The following is an 18,359-nucleotide window of genomic DNA, read 5'->3' on the forward strand; positions in this document are numbered from 1 at the left end:
AGAAGGTTGAGGGGAGGTCTAAAAGAAACTTACAAGATAATGCATGGCTTAGAAAGGGTGGACACTGGGAACTTGTTTCTGTGAGGCGGGGAGACTAGTGCCCATGGGCACAGCCTTAGAATTAGAGGGGGTCAATTTAGAACAGAAATGCGGAGACATTACTTCAGCCAGAGAGTGCCTGTGGAATTCATTGCCAGCGAGTGCAGTGGAGGCCAGGACGTTAAATGTCTTCAAGGCAGAGATTGATAAATTCTTGATGTCACAAGGAATTAAGGGCTACGGGGAGAGTGCAGATAAGTGGAGTTGAAATACCCATCAGCCATGATTAAATGGTGGAGTGGACTCGATGGGCTGACTGGCCTTACTTCCACTCCTATGTCTTATGGACATTGGGGGGAACTTGCAGGAGCAATAGCGTTATCATAGTAGGGGATTTTAACTTTCTTAACATAGACTGGGACTGCCATAGCGTTAAGGGTTTAGATGGGGTGGAATTTGTTAACTGTGTTCAGGAACGTTTCCTCAAGCATTATATATAGATAGGGTGTTACTCTGGAAAGGGCAAAACTCGACCTACTCTTTAGAAGTGAGACAGGACAGGTGACTGCCGTGACAGTTGAGGAGCACTTTGGGACCAGTGGGCATAGTTCTATTAATTTTAAAATAGTTATGAAGAGGGACAAAACTGGTCCACAGGTTTGATTTCTAGGTTGGGGCAAGGTAAATTTTGATTGAATGATACAGGAGCTTGCCGGGGTTGATTATAGTATTTTGTTTGCAGGCAAAGGGACCACAGGCAAGTGAGAGGCCTTTAAAAGTGATATCTAGACTTCAAGGTCTATATGTTCCTGTGAAGGTGAAGAGCAAGATTGGTAGGAGTAGGGAACCCTGGATGACAAGAGATATTGAGGCTTTGACCAGAATGAAGGAGGAGGCATGGCTCAGGTACAGGCAACTGGATCAAGAGAATTCCTGGAGGTTTATAGGGGATATAAGAGTTGACTGAAGAAGGAAATTAAGAGGGCAAAAAGAGGGCATGAGATAGCTTTGGCTGAGAAGATTAGGGTGAATCCAAAGAGATTCTTTATGTATATTAAAGGAAAAAGAATAACTAGAGAGACAATAGGACCCCTCAAGGACCAAGGTAGACATGTGCTTGTGGAACTGCAAGAGCTGGGCGAGGTCCTCAATAAATATTTCTCCTCTCTTTTTACCGTGGCAAAAGAGATGAAGACTTGGGAAATTTGGGAAGTCAGTGGTGATATTCTTGGGGACAGTCCATATCACAGTAGAGGTCTTGGATGTGCTAGAATATATGAAGGTGAATAAATCTCCTGGTTCTGACCAGATATATCCAAGAACGTTGCAAGAATCAAGAGAAGAAATTGTGTCGGCCCTGGCTGATATACTTGCATCATCGTTAGTGATGGGTGAGGTCCCGGAAGACTGGTTAGTGAATGTTGTGTCCTTATTAAGAAGGACTGCAAAGAACAACCTGGGAACTATGAAGCAGTAAGCCTAACATCTGTGGTGGGTAAGTTACTTGAGGGATAAGAAATACATGCATTTAGAAAGACTGGGTTTGATCAGGAGTAGTTAGCATGGCTTTGTGTGTGGGAGATCATGCCTCACAAGTTTGTTAGAGTTCTTTGATGAAGTGACCAGGAAGATTGATGAGGGCAGGGCGGTAGACGTAGTCTATTTGGATTTCAGTAAGGCCTTTGCTAAGGTTCCAAAGGCTGCTCTGGAAGGTTCGATCGCATGGAATCTAGGGAGAGCTGGCAAATTGGATACACAATTGGCTTGATGGGAGGAAACAGAGGGCAATAGTGGAAGGATGCTTGCTTGTTGGACTGGAGGCTTGTGACTAGTGGTATACCTTAGGGTTCGATGCTTGGTCCATTGCTGTTTGTTATCTATATCAATGATTTGGATGAGAATGTGCAAGGCATGATTAGTAAGTTTGCAGACTACACTAAAATAGACAGTATTGTGGACAGTGAGAAAGCTTATCAGAAATTGCAGCAGGACTTTGGTCATCTGGGGAAGTGGGCCAAGAAATGGCAAATGGAGTTTATTATAGACAAGTGTGACATCTTGCATTTTGGAAAGTCAAATCAAAGTAGGAGTTTCATGGCCTTAAGGAATGTAGTGGAAAAGAGGGACTTTGGAGTTCCTGAAAGTTGTGTCACAAGTAGACAGGGCAGTGAAGAAGGCTTTTGGCACACTGGCCTTCATCAGTCAGGGCATTGTTGGGAAGTTACGTTGTAGTTGTACAGGACATTGGTGAGGCTGTACTTGGAGTATTGTGTTCAGTTTTGGTCACCTTGCTCAAGGAAGGATGTTATTAAACTGGAGAGAGTGCAGAGGAGGTTTACAAGGATGTTGCCAGGATTCAAAAGACTGAGTTATTGGGAGAGGTTGTACAAGGTCAGACATTTTTCTTTAGAGCATAGGAGACTGAGGGGGATCATATATAAGTGTATAAGATCATGAGAGGCATGGATAGGGTGAATGCACTCAGTCTTTTTCCCAAGGTTGGGGAATTGAGGACAAGAGGGCATTGGTAAGAGGAGAAAGAATAAATGGGAACTTGAAGGGCAACTTTTTTACACTGAGGATAGTACATATATGGAATGAACTGCCAGCGGACGTGGTTGAGGTGAGTACATTAGGGCCATTTAAAAGGCATTGAGACAAATATGTGGATAGGAAAGGTTTAGAGGGATATGAGCCAAATGCAGGGAAATGGGGTTAACATGGATGAACATTTTTGGTTGGCTGGGCCAGTTTAGGCTGAATTGCCTATCTTCGTGGTGTAGGACTCAATGACATTTTGTTAAGTTTCCTTATTTTTTCACATTCATTCACAGGACGAGGGCATCACTTGCCCATCCCTAATTGCCCAGAGAGCAGCTAAGAGTCTACCATATTGCTCTGGGTCTGGCGTCACATGTAGGTCCAACCGAGTAAGAATGGCAGATTCCTTCCCTAAAGGACATTTGTGAACCGGATGGATTTTTCCAATCTACAACGGATTCATGGCCATCATTAGGCTCTTCCAGATTTTACTGAGTTCAAATTCCAACATTTGCCATCGTGGGATTTGAACCCAGGTCTCCAGAACATTACCTGGGTTTCTGGATTAACAGCCTAGCGATAGTACCACTCAGCCATTGCCTCCCATTATTCAATAATTATATTGTGAATAGCTAAAGGCCTTATATTGAAGCCTGCAGACATGACGAGTCACTGCCTGTCACTTGGAGAAAAACAGGTTTATTTGCAATGTTTCTTTCCTGTCTGGAAACATTTCTCTAAAAATATCATTACATTACCTCAAACCCATGTACTTGAATTTTACATGCCAATCTTTTATGTGGGACCTTATCAAAAGCTTTCTAGAGGTCAAAGTGAAACACATGCACTGATTCCCCCTTGTCAACATTACGAGCTACACATGGAAAATTTCCAGTCGTTTGTCAAGTATTATTTCCTTTTCATAAATCTGTGCTGAATATATCTGATCCCATCATTGTTCTTCAAGTGCTATGCTACTAAATCTTTTATCATGGACTCTATTATTTTTACCACTACCAAGATTGAAGCTGACTGGTCTATAATTTCCTGTTTTCTATTTATCTCCCTTTTGAAATAGTGAGGTTACATGAGCTTCACTCCAATCTGTGGGAAATGTTATGTATTGGATAGAATCTTGGAGGATGACCAATGCATTCATTATTTCTAGAGTTACTTCCTTAAATACTCTTGAGATGTAAATGGGCCCTGGATATTTATTGGCCTCTATTCCCATCAACTTTTCCAAAATCATTTCCCTACTAATACTGACACTTCAGCATAATATTGATGGAAAGCTGCATTTTTGCAGGTTAGAGAGTCATAGAGCTGTGCAGCACAGAAACAGAACCTTCGGTCCAACTCATCCTTGCCAACCAGACATCCCAAACCAATCTAGGCTCATTTGCCTTCACTTGTCCCATATCCCTCTAACCCTTCCTATTCACATACCCATCTAGGTGTCTTTTAAATGTTGTAATTTTACCAGCCTTCACCACTTCCTCTGGCAGCTCACTCCATACACGCACCACCCTCTGCGTGAAAAAAATCCTCATTAGGTTACTTTTAAATCTTTCCCCTCTCACCTTAAACCTATGCCCTCTAGTTCTGAACTCTTCCAACCTATGAAAAAGACCTTGTCTACTTACCCTATCCATGCCCCTCATGATTTTATAAACGTCTGTAAGGTCACCCCGTCAGCTTCTGACACTCCATGAAAAACAGCCCCACTTATTCAGCCTTTCCCTATAGCTCAAACCCTCCTACTATGGCAAAACAATCTTTTCTGAACCCTTTCAAGTTTCACAACATCCGATAGGAGGGAGACGGTATTCCAAAAGTGGTCTAAGCAATGAGCTGTACAGTTGCAACATGACCTCCCAACTCTTACACTCAATTCTCTGACCAACAAAGGAAAGCATACCAAATGCCTTCTTCTCCAGCATCTGCAGTCCTCACTTTCTCCTAGTTGATCTTAAACTACTGTGAATCTTCGAGTAAAAAATGAGGTCTGCAGATGCTGGAGATCACAGCTGAAAATGTGTTGCTGGTCAAAGCACAGCAGGCCAGGCAGCATCTCAGGAATAGGGAATTCGACGTTTCGAGCATAAGCCCTTCATCAGGAATGAGAGAGAGTAGCCAAGCAGTCCAAGATAAAAGGTAGGGAGGAGGGACTTGGGGGAGGGGCGATGGAGGTGGGATAGGTGGAAGGAGGTCAAGGTGAGGGTGATAGGCCGGGGGGGGTGGGGGCGGAGAGGTCAGGAAGGAGATTGCAGGTTAGGAGGGCGGTGCTGAGTTGAGGGAACCGACTGAGACAAGGTGGGGGGAGGGGAAATGAGGAAACTGGAGAAATCTGAATTCATACCTTTTGGTTGGAGGGTAGTCCGTGTGGGATCAGTCGGTTCCTCAGGCAGGTGCTGAGGAAGGAGATGTGGCTGTGGTAACGAGTCTGTTTGAGAACGTGGCTGAAGAGTTTCTGTGCAGAGGAGATGACCTGGGGGGTGCAGTGAGAGAGAGACTCACTGAAATCCTTGTAGAGGGAGGAAGAGAGCTTCTTCAAGGAAGGCATCCTTGCGAGAGGATTCGCAGTAGCCTCTTGCAAGGAAGCCTACCTTGAAGAAGCTCTCCTCCTCCCTCTACAAGGATCTCAGTGAATCCCTCTCTCACTGCACCCACCAGGTCATCTCCTCTGACCTGAAGCTCTTCAGCCATGTCCTGAAACAGACTCACTACTACAGCCACATCTCTTTCCTCAGCACCTGCCTATCTTCTTCCCAACCTCTCCGCCCCCACCCCCTCTCCGGCCTATCACCCTCATCCTCACCTCCTTCCACCTATCGTATTCCCAGCGCCCCTCCCCAAAATTCCCCCACCCACCCACCCTTCATCTCAGCCCGTTTGGCACACCAGCCTCATTCCTGAAGAAGGGCTTATGCCCAAACGTCGATTCTCCTGCTCCTCGGATGCTGCCTGGCCTGCTGTGTTTTTCCAGCACCACATTTTTCAACTCTGGTCATCAGCATCTGCAGTCCTCACTTTCTCCTAGCCTGCTTCACTAGTCAAAATTGTGGCGCTGGAAAAGTACAGCAGGTCAGGCAGCAACGGAGGAGTAGGAGAATCGACATTTTGGGCATATGCACTTCATCAGGAATGGTTGGGAGTCAAGGGGGCTGAGAGATAAACAGGAAGAGGGGTGCTGTTGGACTGAAGGGTAGGTAGCTAGGAAGGTGATGGGTGGATGCAAGTGAGGGATGATGGTGATAGGTCGGAGCTGAGGGTGGAGAGATAGGTGGGAAGGAAGATGGCTAGTTCTCCCTGTATTCTACGTGATCTAACCTTGCTAACCAGTCTACCATGAGGAACCTTGTCGAACCCCTTACTGAAGTCCACATAGATCATGCCAACTGTTCTGTCCTCATCAATCCTCTCTGTTACTTCTTCAAAAAATTCAATCAAGTTAGTGAGACATGATTTCCCATGCACAAAGTCATGCTGACTATCCCTAATCAGTTCTTAACTATCCAAATACATGTAAATCCTGTCTCTCAGGATTCCCTCCAATAATTTGCCCACCACCAATTTCAGACTCACTGGTCTTTTCCATACACCTTTCTTAAATATTGGCACCATATTAGCCAACCTCCAGTCTTCCAGCACCTCACCTGTGACTATCGATGATACAAATATCTCAGCAAGGGGCCCAGCAATCACTTCTCCAGCTTCCCACAGAGTTCTAAGTTCTTACCAGGTCCGGTGCATTTATCCACCTTTATGCATTTTAAGACATTCAGCACCTCCTCCTCTTTTTCAAGGTGTCCATTTCTATTTCCCCACATTCTGTATTTTCCATGTCCGTCTCCACAGTAAAACTTGCAAAATACTTGTTTAGTATCTACCCCATCTCCGTCGGTTCCACACAAAGGCTGCCTTGCTGGTCTTTGAGGGACCCTACTCTTTCCCTTGTCAACTTATTGTTCTTAATGTATTTATAAAACCCTTTGGATTCTCCTTAACTCTATTTGCCAAAGTTATCTCATGTCCCCTTTTTGCCCTCCTGATTTCCCTCTTTCCCTCAGGGACAAGAATGGCTGTTGCAAGTTCCAGGGTTTAAATGTTTTAGTAGGATCAGACATGGGGGTAAAAAAGGGGGAGGTGTGGCATTACTTGTCAAAGATAGTATTACAGCAGTGGAATGGACGATGGAAGAGGACTTGCCATCTGAGGTAGTTTGGGCTGAGGTTAGAAATAGGAAAGGTGAGGTCACCCTGTTAGGTGTTTTCTACAGGCCTCCTAATAGTCCTAGAGAAGTAGAGGATAATATTGCGAGGATGATTCAGGAAAAGAGTGAAGGTAGCAGGGTGGTTGTTATGGGGGACTTTAACTTCCCAGATATTGACTGGGAGAGCTATAGCTCGAGTTCATTAGATGGGTCGGTGTTTATCCAATGTGTGCAGGAGGGTTTCCTGACACAATATGTAGACAGGCCAACAAGAGGTGAGGCTATACTGGATTTGGTTCTAGGTAATGAACCAGGCCAGGTGTTAGACTTGGAGGTAGGTGAGCACTTCGGGGACAGTGACCACAACTCGGTGACTTTTACTTTAGTGATGGAGAGGGATAAGTGTGCGCCGCAGGGCAAGAGTTATAGCTGGGGGCAGGGAAATTATGATGCAGTGAGGCATGACTTAGGATGTTGGATTGGAAAAACAGGCTTCAAGAGAAGAACACTAATGAGATGTGGGGATTGTTCAAGGAGCAGCTACTACGTGTCCTCGATAAGTATGTACCAGTCAGGCATGGTGTAAAGGGCCTTGTGAGGCAGCCGTGGTTTAGTAAGGAATTGGAATCCCTTGTGAAAGGGAAGAAGGCGGCATATGTAAAGATGAGGCGTGAAGGTTCAGTTGGGGCGATAGAGAGTTATAAGGTAGCCAGGATGGATCTAAAGAGAGAGCTAAGAGAAGCGAGAAGGGGACATGAAAAGTCTTTAGCTGGTAGGATTAGGGAAAACCCAAAGGCTTTCTATAGGTATGTCAGGAATAAAAGGATGACTAGGGTATGTATCGGTCCAGTCAAGGATAGTAGTGGGAAGTTGTGTGTGGAGGCGGAGGAGATTGGAGAGACACTAAATCAATACTTTTCATCAGTATTCACTCAGGAACAGGACACTGTTGCTGATGTGAATATGGAGTCACAAATGATTAGAATGGATGGCCTGAAAAAATGCAGGGAAGAGGTTCTGGGAATATTGGAAAGGATGAAAATAGATAAGTCTCCTGGGCCTGATGGCATTTACCCTAGGATCCTCTGGGAAGCTAGGGAGGAGATAGCAGAGCCATTGGCCTGGATTTTTATGTCGTCATTGTCAACGGGAATAGTACCAGAGGACTGGAGGATAGCGAATGTGGTCCCCTTGTTCAAGAAAGGGAGTAGGGATAGCCCTAGTAACTATAGGCCAGTGAGTCTGACTTCAGTGGTGGGCAAAGTCTTAGAGAGAATGGTAAGGGATAAGATTTATGAACATCTGGATAGGAATAACGTGATCAAGGATAGCCAGCATGGTTTTGTGAAGGGCAGGTCGTGCCTCACAAACCTTATTGAGTTCTTTGAGAAGGTGATTAAGGAAGTGGACGAGGGTAAAGCAGTAGATGTTGTGTATATGGATTTTAGTAAGGCGTTCGATAAGGTTCCCCGTGGTAGGCTAATGCTAAAACTACGGAGGTATGGCATTGAGGATACATTAGAGGTTTGGATTAGGAATTGGCTGGCTGGAAGGAGACAGAGGGTAGTAGTTGATGGACTATGTTCATCTTGGAGTGCAGTTACTAGCGGTGTACCACAAGGATCTGTTTTGGGACCATTGCTTTTTGTTATCTTTATAAATGATCTAGAGGAAGGGCTTGAAAGCTGGGTAAGCAAGTTTGCGGATGACACAAAAGTCGGTGGAGTTGTGGATAGTGAGGAAGGAAGTGGTAGGTTACAGCGGGATACAGATAAGTTGCAGAGCTGGGCAGAAATGTGGCAAATGGAATTCAATGTAGCTAAGTGTGAAGTCATTCACTTTGGTAGGAGTAACAAGAAGATGGATTACTGGGCTAATGGTAGGCTACTTGGTAGTGTGGATGAGCAGAGGGATCTTGGTGTCCATGTACACAGATCTCTGAAAGTTGCCACCCAGGTAAATAGTGCTGTGAGGAAGGCATATGGTGTACTGGGCTTTATTGGTAGAGGAATTGAGTTCCGGAGTCCTGAGGTCATGTTGCAACTGTATAAGACTCTGGTGCGGCCTCATCTGGAGTATTGTGTGCAGTTTTGGTCGCCATACTATAGGAAGGATGTGGAGGCATTGGAACGAGTGCAGAGGAGGTTTACCAGGATGTTGCCTGGAATGGTAGGAAAATCTTATGAGGAAAGGCTGAGGCACTTGGGGCTGTTCTCATTGGAGAAGAGAAGGTTTAGGGGAGATTTGATAGAGGTGTATAAGATGATTAGGGGTTTAGATAGGGTCGACACTGAGAACCTTTTACCGCTAATGGAGTCAGGTGTTACTAGGGGACACAGCTTTAAATTAAGGGGTGGTAGGTATAGATTAGATTTACAGTGTGGAAACAGGCCCTTCGGCCCAACAAGTCCACACCGACCCGCCGAAGCGCAACCCACCCATACCCCTACATTTACCCGTTACCTAACACTACGGGCAATTTAGCATGGCCAATTCACCTGACCCGCACATCTTTGGACTGTGGGAGGAAACCGGAGCACCCGGAGGAAACCCACGCAGACACGGGGAGAACGTGCAAACTCCACACAGACAGTCACCTGAGGCGGGAATTGAACCCAGGTCTCTGGCGCTGTGAGGCAGCAGTGCTAACCACTGTGCCACCGTGCTGCCCCTAATGTTAGGGGTAGATTCTTTACACAGCGGGTTGTGAGTTCATGGAATGCCCTGCCAGTAGCAGTGGTGAACTCTCCTTCTTTATGGTCATTTAAGCGGGCATTGGATAGGCATTTGGAAGTTATTGGGCTAGTGTAGGTTAGGTAGGATTCGGTCGGCGCAACATCGAGGGCCGAAGGGCCTGTACTGCGCTGTATCTTTCTATGTTCTATGTTCTAAGTATACTCCTACTGCCTTTATACTCTTCTAAGGATTCACTCAATCTCTGCTGTCTATATCTGGCATATGCTTCCTTCTTTTTCTTGACCAAAACCTCAATTTTTCTAGTCATCCAGCATTCTCTACACCTATCAGCCTTGCCTTTCACCCTAACAGGAACATACAGTCTCTAGACTCTCATTATCTCATTTTTGAAGGCTTCCCATTTTTCAGCTGTTCCTTTACCTGTGAACATCCGCATCCAATCAACTTTTGAAAGTTCTTGCCTAATACCATCAAAATCATCCTTCTTCCATGGAAGATTCTGTCTTTCAGTTAAGATGGCCCCTTCTGGTGGTTCAGGTAGATGTTACCTATCCCAAAGCAGTATTGATGAGAGTTGGAGTTTATATACACTCATCCACATTCTTCATGTCAATCAGTGGTTGTCAAAACCAAAATTAGTTATTTCCTTGTTGACCATCATTAGATTTTGCTGCATGCCAGTTAGTTGTGGAAATTGGTGACATAAGAAGCAAATGTACTTAAAATAGTGTATTGTCTTTGAAGACCCTACATGATGAGCTTTATTTTAAACACTTAATGGGTGGCTCAGCGGTTACCACTGCTACCAAACAGCACCAGGGACCTGGGTTTGATTGCAACTTTGGTAACTGTGTGGAGTTTGCACATTCTCCCTGTGTCTCCGAGGTGTCTAGGGATGTGCAGGCTAGGTGTATTAGCCAGGATAAATACAGGGTTACAGGGATCTGTTCGGGACTAGGTCACGGTGAAATGCTCTTTGGCGAGTGGATGCAGACTTGATGGGCTGAATGGCCTCTTTCTATACTGTAGGGATTCTATGATTCTCCTGAGTTTGAGAAACAATTTGTAGTTCATTACCAGGAAATAATCTGGTCAGTATGTGGCATTGTTCAAAAATTCAGATAAAGTGTATATCTATAAACAGAAAGGAAGTAAGACTTGCATTTCTATGAGGCTATACTGTAGAAAATGTAAGAATCTTGGACATCACATTACGTTCAATGAAGTGCTTTTGAAATATCATCATTGTATTGTAGGAAATACAGTGGTTTGTAATGATGAACTGTTGAATATAAATTATAAACCTGTGTTAATTAATCTGAGTTAGCTTGAATCACTTTTCTCTGTCTAATTATGTGGTTTAATATAGGTGGCCTTGATGAGGGTGCATGCAAATTACTTAATATCATAGCAGTTTATTCTGCTTAGAAATGTATATTTTTATGGTCTCTAGAAGTTTTTATAGGAACATCACTGCTGTGATGGGGTAAGTAGGTAATTTTCAAACCTATTGTAGGATGTTACACTGGATTGCACTGTACCAAACTAGTTTCAGGAATTGCGTGAAAGAAGAAGCATTGTGTAAGCAGCTACCCCACTTCTCTTAGGCACAGGTTTTGGAACACTGCTCAGTTTTATTTTCCTGGTGTTGTCTGCTACAGTAATTAGATTCTAAATTACATAAACAACAAGTGGCTGTAAGGTAAAGTCTTCCAGGGATTTTAACTCACAAAGAAAGAATAATAATATATGATGATCATTTGAATCCCTCAAATTGCATTTCTATCTCTGCCAGAGCACCAGATTTCTTAGCAAAATCAGAAATGATGTCCTATGTAACTGTGACACGTAGACTTACTGTCGTCATGCTACTCATATTGCCTGCAACCTTTGACATGGTTGACCACACCATTCACTTCCAAAACTGCTCCACGGTCGTGCAGCTAGGTGGCACTGCTCTCTCCTGGTTACCTTCTTACCCAATTAAAAGCAGACAGTGCTGGAGAAACTCAGCAGGTCCAACAGCGTCTGTGATGAAACAGAGAAACAAAGTTAACATTTTAAGTCTGATATGACTTACTTGGAACAAAACAAAATATCCTTTCTTACTGTATGATAAAAGCAAAATACTGCAGATACTGAAAATCTGAAACAAACACAGAATGCTGGAGAAACTGCGCAGGTCTGGCAGCATCTGTGAAGAAAGAAGCAAAGTTAACATTTCGAATCCAGTATGACTCTTCTTCAGAATTGTTCAGAACAGATACTGCCAGATCTACTGAGTTTGTCCAGTATTCAGAGTTTGTGTCCTAACGTACCTGCTTAATTGTCGCTAGAGTAGAATCACTTACATTATCTTGTTCTCTACATCATTGATCCCTCCTAAAGAATTTAACCTTTCCCCTCCTATTTCTTATCTGAAAGCATGTTAATTTTCATCTGCACACATGACAACACCCACCTCTATCTCACTATTGCCTCTTTTGACTCCTGTATTATTGCTAAACTACTAGACTGCTCACCCGAGAACTAGTAATGGATAAGCAAACATTCCTTTTAAATATATATTGCTAAGACTGAAGCCACTGATTCAAATTCTGTTCCTTAACTTCCAACTCACTGTTCTCCTCAACAATTGTCTAACATTAAGCCAATCAGTTCAAATTCTACGTGTCCTAGAATTGTATAATAACATCTCTGAGCAGGTTGATTAGAAAATATTTAAGCTAATCAGTTTACAAACAAACTTAATCCCAAGGTGACCTTCTGACCTCATATTTGTGCTGTCTCTAAGATCACCTATTTTAACCTCCAGATCACTAGGCTTCTATCCTGCCTCAGCTCAACTCTCAACGCTGAAACTCTCATTTATGCATTAGCTACCTCTAGGCTCAACTATTGTAACACACTCTTGGCTGAATTACCTATTTAAATTCTATCCTCTATAAACTTGAGTTTGTCCAAAACCCTACTGCTTGTGTCTTAATTTCAAGCAAAAACTGTTTCCCAGTGCTTACTGACTTTCATTGGTTCCAGATCAAATAATGTCTTCATTTTAAAGTTTTCATCCTTGTGATTTGATTTCATTTGATTTATTGTATTCAAGTACAGTGAAAATTTTTGGTTTGTGAGCAGTATAGGCAGATCATAGCAAACAAGGTCATCAGGTGCTTAGGCAAGGCAAGCAACGCTACTACAGCTGCATAGGTGGTTTTCCCCAACCAAGATCAACATTGTTTAAAGTTAGAGAGGTCCAATCAGCAATTTAATAACAGCAAAGAAGAAGCTGCTCTTTAATCTGTTTGAAAATCCCAAAGCCTTTTATTTGCATATAAGGAGCAAGAGGATAACTAGAGAAAGGGTTGGCCCACTCAAGGATAAAAGAGGCAAGTTATGCGTGGGGTCAGAGAAAATGGGTGAGGTTCTGAATGAGGATTTTGCATTGGTTCAAGCTTCCATGCCTTCTGCCTGGTGGAAGAGGTTGGAAGAGAGCATTACTGGAGTGAGAGGTGTCTTTGATAATACTGGCAGCTTTTTCACAGCAACGAGAAGTGAGGATGCACTTGGGCAGGACAAGGCAAGTGAATACATCATGAATGGTAGGACCCTGGGAAGTAACAAGGATCATAGCGACCTTGATGTGCATGTACACTCTACCCTTAAGGTATCAGGACAGGTGAATAAAGTTAAGAAGGCATCTGGTATACTTATCTTTCAGACAAGTACAGAGGTACATGGATTTTAAGAGCAGGAAGGTTATGCTGAAACTGTATAGAAAGCTGGTTCGTGTATTGTGTGCAGTTCTGGAATCTACATGAAGGAGGGATATGACAGCACTAGATAGGCTGCAGAGAAGGTTTACCAGAATGTTACCTGGGTTGGAGAGTTTCACTTATGAAGAGAGATTGGATAGACTGGAATTGTTTCCTTAGAGCAGAGGAGATTAAGAGAGGACTTGTTTGAGATGTATAACATTATAGGGGCATAGATAGAGTAGACAGAAAAAAAAACTTTTCCCTTTGGTGCAGGGATCAATGAAACATAGATTTAAGGTAAGAAGCAGAGCTTTAGAGGAGAAGTGGTGAGAATTTGGAACTCACTGCCTGTAGGCATGGTAAAGGCAGAAGTCCTCATAACATTTAAGTATTTAGATGTGCATTTGTGATGCAAAGGGTCAAATACTGGAAAATTGGATTAAATTGTTAGCTGGTCGTTTTTGACCAGCACAGACATGATGAGCTGAAGGGCCTATTTCTGTGCAGTAAATCTCTAAAACTACTCAAATCTCTACAAGGTATAGCCTTCCTTATCTTTGTAATCTCTTCACAAATCTCCAAGATACCTATGCTGTACTAATTCTGGTCAATTATGCACCTCTTTAATTGTATTTTCTTATTTCAAATATGTACTTTATTCATAAAAATATATTTATATTGACAGCCTCTGAAGCAGTTCAGTAGCATAAGGAGAAACAAACAAACATTGGAATTTGACTCTATCCAGCAAATAAACCAAAGGCATTTCTTACTTGTACAAGACCATATTTAAACACATTTGATGTACTGGGAGAATCCAATAACTGAAAAGACTTCCATTTAACTTTGGCAGAAAGACCTCACACTGTGCCTTTCCCCACAGTGCCTTAGTGGCAGCTAACCCGGGCCTCGGTGCATCCCTGTGCACATATTCCTGGATGTTAGAATATGCCAGCCTACAACATTCGGTCATGATGAACTCTTTACTCTGGAAGACCCAACAAGTTTTGGGCAGACAAAAGAACGTCTTTCATCAAAGTAGTGGTTTTCTGGGTGCAGTCAATGTTTGTCTCTGTGTGCATTCCAGAGATCAGACCATACAGCACAGAGTCCAATGTGATGGGAAAGCTTGGGACAAACGCATCCATCTCCAGACTTGTTTGCAAAGACACACTCCAGCAGAACATGCGTGTCAGTATCTACTCCACAACCACCTCAAGGGCACTGTGTCGAGGTGCAGAGAGTCCAGGCACAGATGAAGGATCTAACTAGTAATGCCCTTCTCACCATCGGCCAAGCGATGTCTTGGTGCTTGTTGGAAAGTTCTTTAACAGTCTGCTCAGGAAACAACCCAACAGAATCCACCTTCTCCTTTTCCCACAGGGTTTCTCACAATACTACGTGCTGACCACTTCCTGATGAACTTGCGATCAAAGTTGTTTCTCTTTGCTAATTTCTCTATGAAGGACAGGTGATACTGAGCAATCCAACTTCTTGGAGCATTCCATAGCAACAAGACCAGTCTCATCCTTCACAACACTGAGGATAGGTAGAACTTCAGGCCATAGTGACACAGCATTGGATTCGTTTGTAACCCGCACCTTAGCCAGAGTTTTGTACATGGTGTCCCTTTGGACACGGTCCATCTCACACCCCCAGATAGTGAAAAATGGCTAAGGTGATTCCAATGGCACAGGTTCGAGAATGGGCCAGACCTGCGCCATGTATATCAAACAAGAGAATACCACAAATCTAAAGACTATAATTTTACCTGCAATGGAGACAGAGAGGTGCTGCCAGTGCCCAGTTTCTGCCACACCTTGGAGCTACGCTCCAAGATTTTTCACATTCCCCGATTCTTCCGGACCATATTCCCAGCACCTTCAGGTAATCTGTCCTCATGGTGAAGGGTCTCAAGGATCGTTGGGCCTTAGATGGTGGTCTTTCCCCACAGTGCTGTGGTGGCAGCTGCCTAGGCTTTAGTGTGTCCGTCAGCACATAGTCCTGGACCTTGGAATATGTCAGTCTGCAACACTTGGTTGAGATCACTCCTTGTTCTGGAAGATCAACACTTTTGGCAAACCAAAGAATGCCTTTCACTGAGTGGATGGTCCTCCAAGTGCAGTCGAGGTTTGTCTCGGGTGTGCATCCTGGGGAACAGAGCCTGCGCATAAAGTCCTGCCGCATGGAACTACTTGCCAAAAACCACTGCATCTTTCTCCAGATTTTCTTTGCAATAGGGCAACACAATGGCTCAGCAGTTAGCACTGCTGCCTCACAGCATCAGGGTCCCAGGTTCGAGTCCAGCCTCGGGCTGTGTGCAGCTTTCACATTCTCCCCGTATCTGCGTGGGTTTCCTCCCACAGTCCAAAGATGTGCAGATTAGATGAGTTGGACATGTTAAATTGCCCATAGTGTCAGGCACATTGGTCAGAGAGAAATGGGTCTGGGTGGATTGCTCTTCGGAGGGTCGGTGTGGACTTGTTGAGCCATAGAGCCTATTTCCACACTGTAGGGAATCTAATCTAATCTAATCTAAAAGAGACATTCCAGAAAAAGATGTGTTACAGTCCCAACCCCTATCCTCTCAGCTGCTTCAACGGTAGTGTGCAGTGGCACAGACTGACTGGGCATACATAAGGGATATCACAGGTAGTGTCCTTCTCACCACCAGCCAATCAGTGTCTTGGTTCTTGTTGAAAGTTCTGGTGATGAGGCATTCTGATAAATGACTTTTGTGCATCCCAGGGAACAGGTCATTGTTTTCTCGGGCCCAAGCTCTGAATTCCCTCCCCACACTTCTGTCTCCCTATTTGCTTTCATCTTTTAAAACACGGCTCGAAACGTACCTGTTTGACAAAGCTTCGAATCTGACCTACACGCTCCTTATAGCTTGATTTTACACTTTGTTTAAGAGTAGTCCTGAGAAATGTCTTCAAATTTATTACTCTAGGTGCTACATAAATATCAGTTAATATGCACATTGGAAGGGAACGTAGCCATATCAGAGAATGAGGGGTAGCTCTTATTAAGAATGCAAAATATTTAAATGGGTAGACCAATAGGTGCAGGATAGAGTTTTCTCCTGCAACAAAACAGAAATTGGTTGAAAAGCTCAGCAGGTCTATCAGTATCTTTGGAGAGAAAACAGAAATGATGCTTCAGGTCCAGTGACTTTCCTTCAGAACTTTTGGTCACTAGAGCTCAAACGTTAACTCTACTTTCTCTTCACAGATGCTGCCAGACTTGCTTAGTTTTCCCATCAATTTCTTCTGTTTTTGTTCCTAATTATCCAACAAACACTAAGACACCACTTGGCTGGTGGTGAGACTACCTTTGAGATTCTTCTTGCATGCCCGGTCTGCCTGCACCATCGCACGCTGCCCTCAAAGCAGCTGTGGAGGGGATGAGACTGTCACATCTTCTTCTGCAATGTGCCTTTGCAAAGGACGTTGGAGAAAGATTCAATGGTTTTTGTCGAGGTTCATCCCAACCAGTTCCTGCAGAACTCTGCTGTATAGTCTGTGGCCCAGGACTCATGCCAAGACAAACATCATCTGGCCTGGAAGACCCTCAACTCAATGTAAGATGCTCTTTGGTTTGCCTAAAATATGTTGGTCTTCCAACAAAGAGTTGACCCCGATCAAATGTTGCAGACTGGCACATTCCAAAGTCCAGGATTATGTGCTGATGGATAGGCTAAAGTTTGGCACAGTTGCTGCAAGGCATACTGGGAAAAGACAACTGTCTGAGATCCTACTGCCAAAGTTAAACGGGGGTCTGTTCAGTATCGGATTCTCCCTGTGCCTCAAATATAAGAGATTTATGTAAGAGATGTCTTCAGTTTGTTTGTTAGTCAAACTCCAATATTCGATTTTTTCCTCATGCTACTGTACAGAACTACAATGCATTTCTGATTATGTATATTTTTAATGAAAAAGTATATTTTTGAAATTTAAAAAATCCACAGTTGGCTTTTTCTTTTGGTTTTGTTTTCCCTCGGTTGAGAAGTCCAGAATCAGAGCACAATTTAAAATAAGGTTGATGCCGCTTAGATCAGAGTTGAGGAGAAAAATAAGTTTACTCAGGCGGTTCACGTGTGATGTTCTCTACTCTCAGGGGTTGTGGAAGCTCAGGCTAGGAGTAGTTTTACGGTAAACATTGATAGATTTCTGAGTTCCAATGGCATACAGCATTATGGGGATTGAGTTAGTAAAACGTACTGAAATATTCCATCAACCATGAGTCATTGAAAGACCGAACAGGATCGATGGAATGAATTGTTCTTGTTGGTGCTTATAGGCAGCTAAAGCCCCTTTGCTTCTTGCCACTACAAGTTCCGGAGTTTGGAAGGTGCTGTTGAAGACGCCTTAGCGAGTTTATTGCTACTTTTGTCGAAGGATTTTCCCCTCATGATATTATGCTCTTCGCTAAATCGTGCACTGCGCCTCACTCGCTGTACTAGCGTTAAAAAAAAAGAGCATCGTACACGTGCATTTTTGTACTCAAGGTTTGTTCTGTACGTCTTCAAAGCTGCCCTGAACGAGAACTAGGAAATATGTGAAAGACGGCTGGCCCAGGACACTGTGAATATATCCTATCGACTCGATTTCTTTTCCTGTGCTCAACGCTTCCTGTTAACGTCACACTAAGAGCTAATTTATTATGTATGGTACTACAGGCCCGGACCGCTTCTCACTGCAGAATCAGCCATTGTGCTTTAACATGTCATTCACACTCGCGTTGACTTTCCCCACGCTACATCTTTACAATAGGCCTTTTTTTTCATCCAATCGTAATTTACTACGTCTCTGAGGCGGCAGAATCTTTACCTTTTTTAAAACTTAACTTTGACATTGCCAGTCTGTTGCCCGTGTATATTTTCTCGGTTAACTTGTGACCTCCCAGAAAACATGTAAATTGTACAGTCAATCCTTTTTTCTGTAGCTGCCAGATTTTCGAGTTTGGCGCAGCTATTTAAGCGACGAGCACAGAAGGTCCTCAATCATTTTGCCAGTTGAAGTGAGAAGCTTAAAACATTGTTTGTCGCGGAACCACTTAAACAGGAAGAGAGACCGTAGAATGATTGCAAAAGTGGTATTAAAAACAGA

This window comes from Hemiscyllium ocellatum, chromosome 2 (assembly GCF_020745735.1).
Source record: "Hemiscyllium ocellatum isolate sHemOce1 chromosome 2, sHemOce1.pat.X.cur, whole genome shotgun sequence".
In the NCBI taxonomy this organism is placed as follows: Eukaryota; Metazoa; Chordata; class Chondrichthyes; order Orectolobiformes; family Hemiscylliidae; genus Hemiscyllium; species Hemiscyllium ocellatum.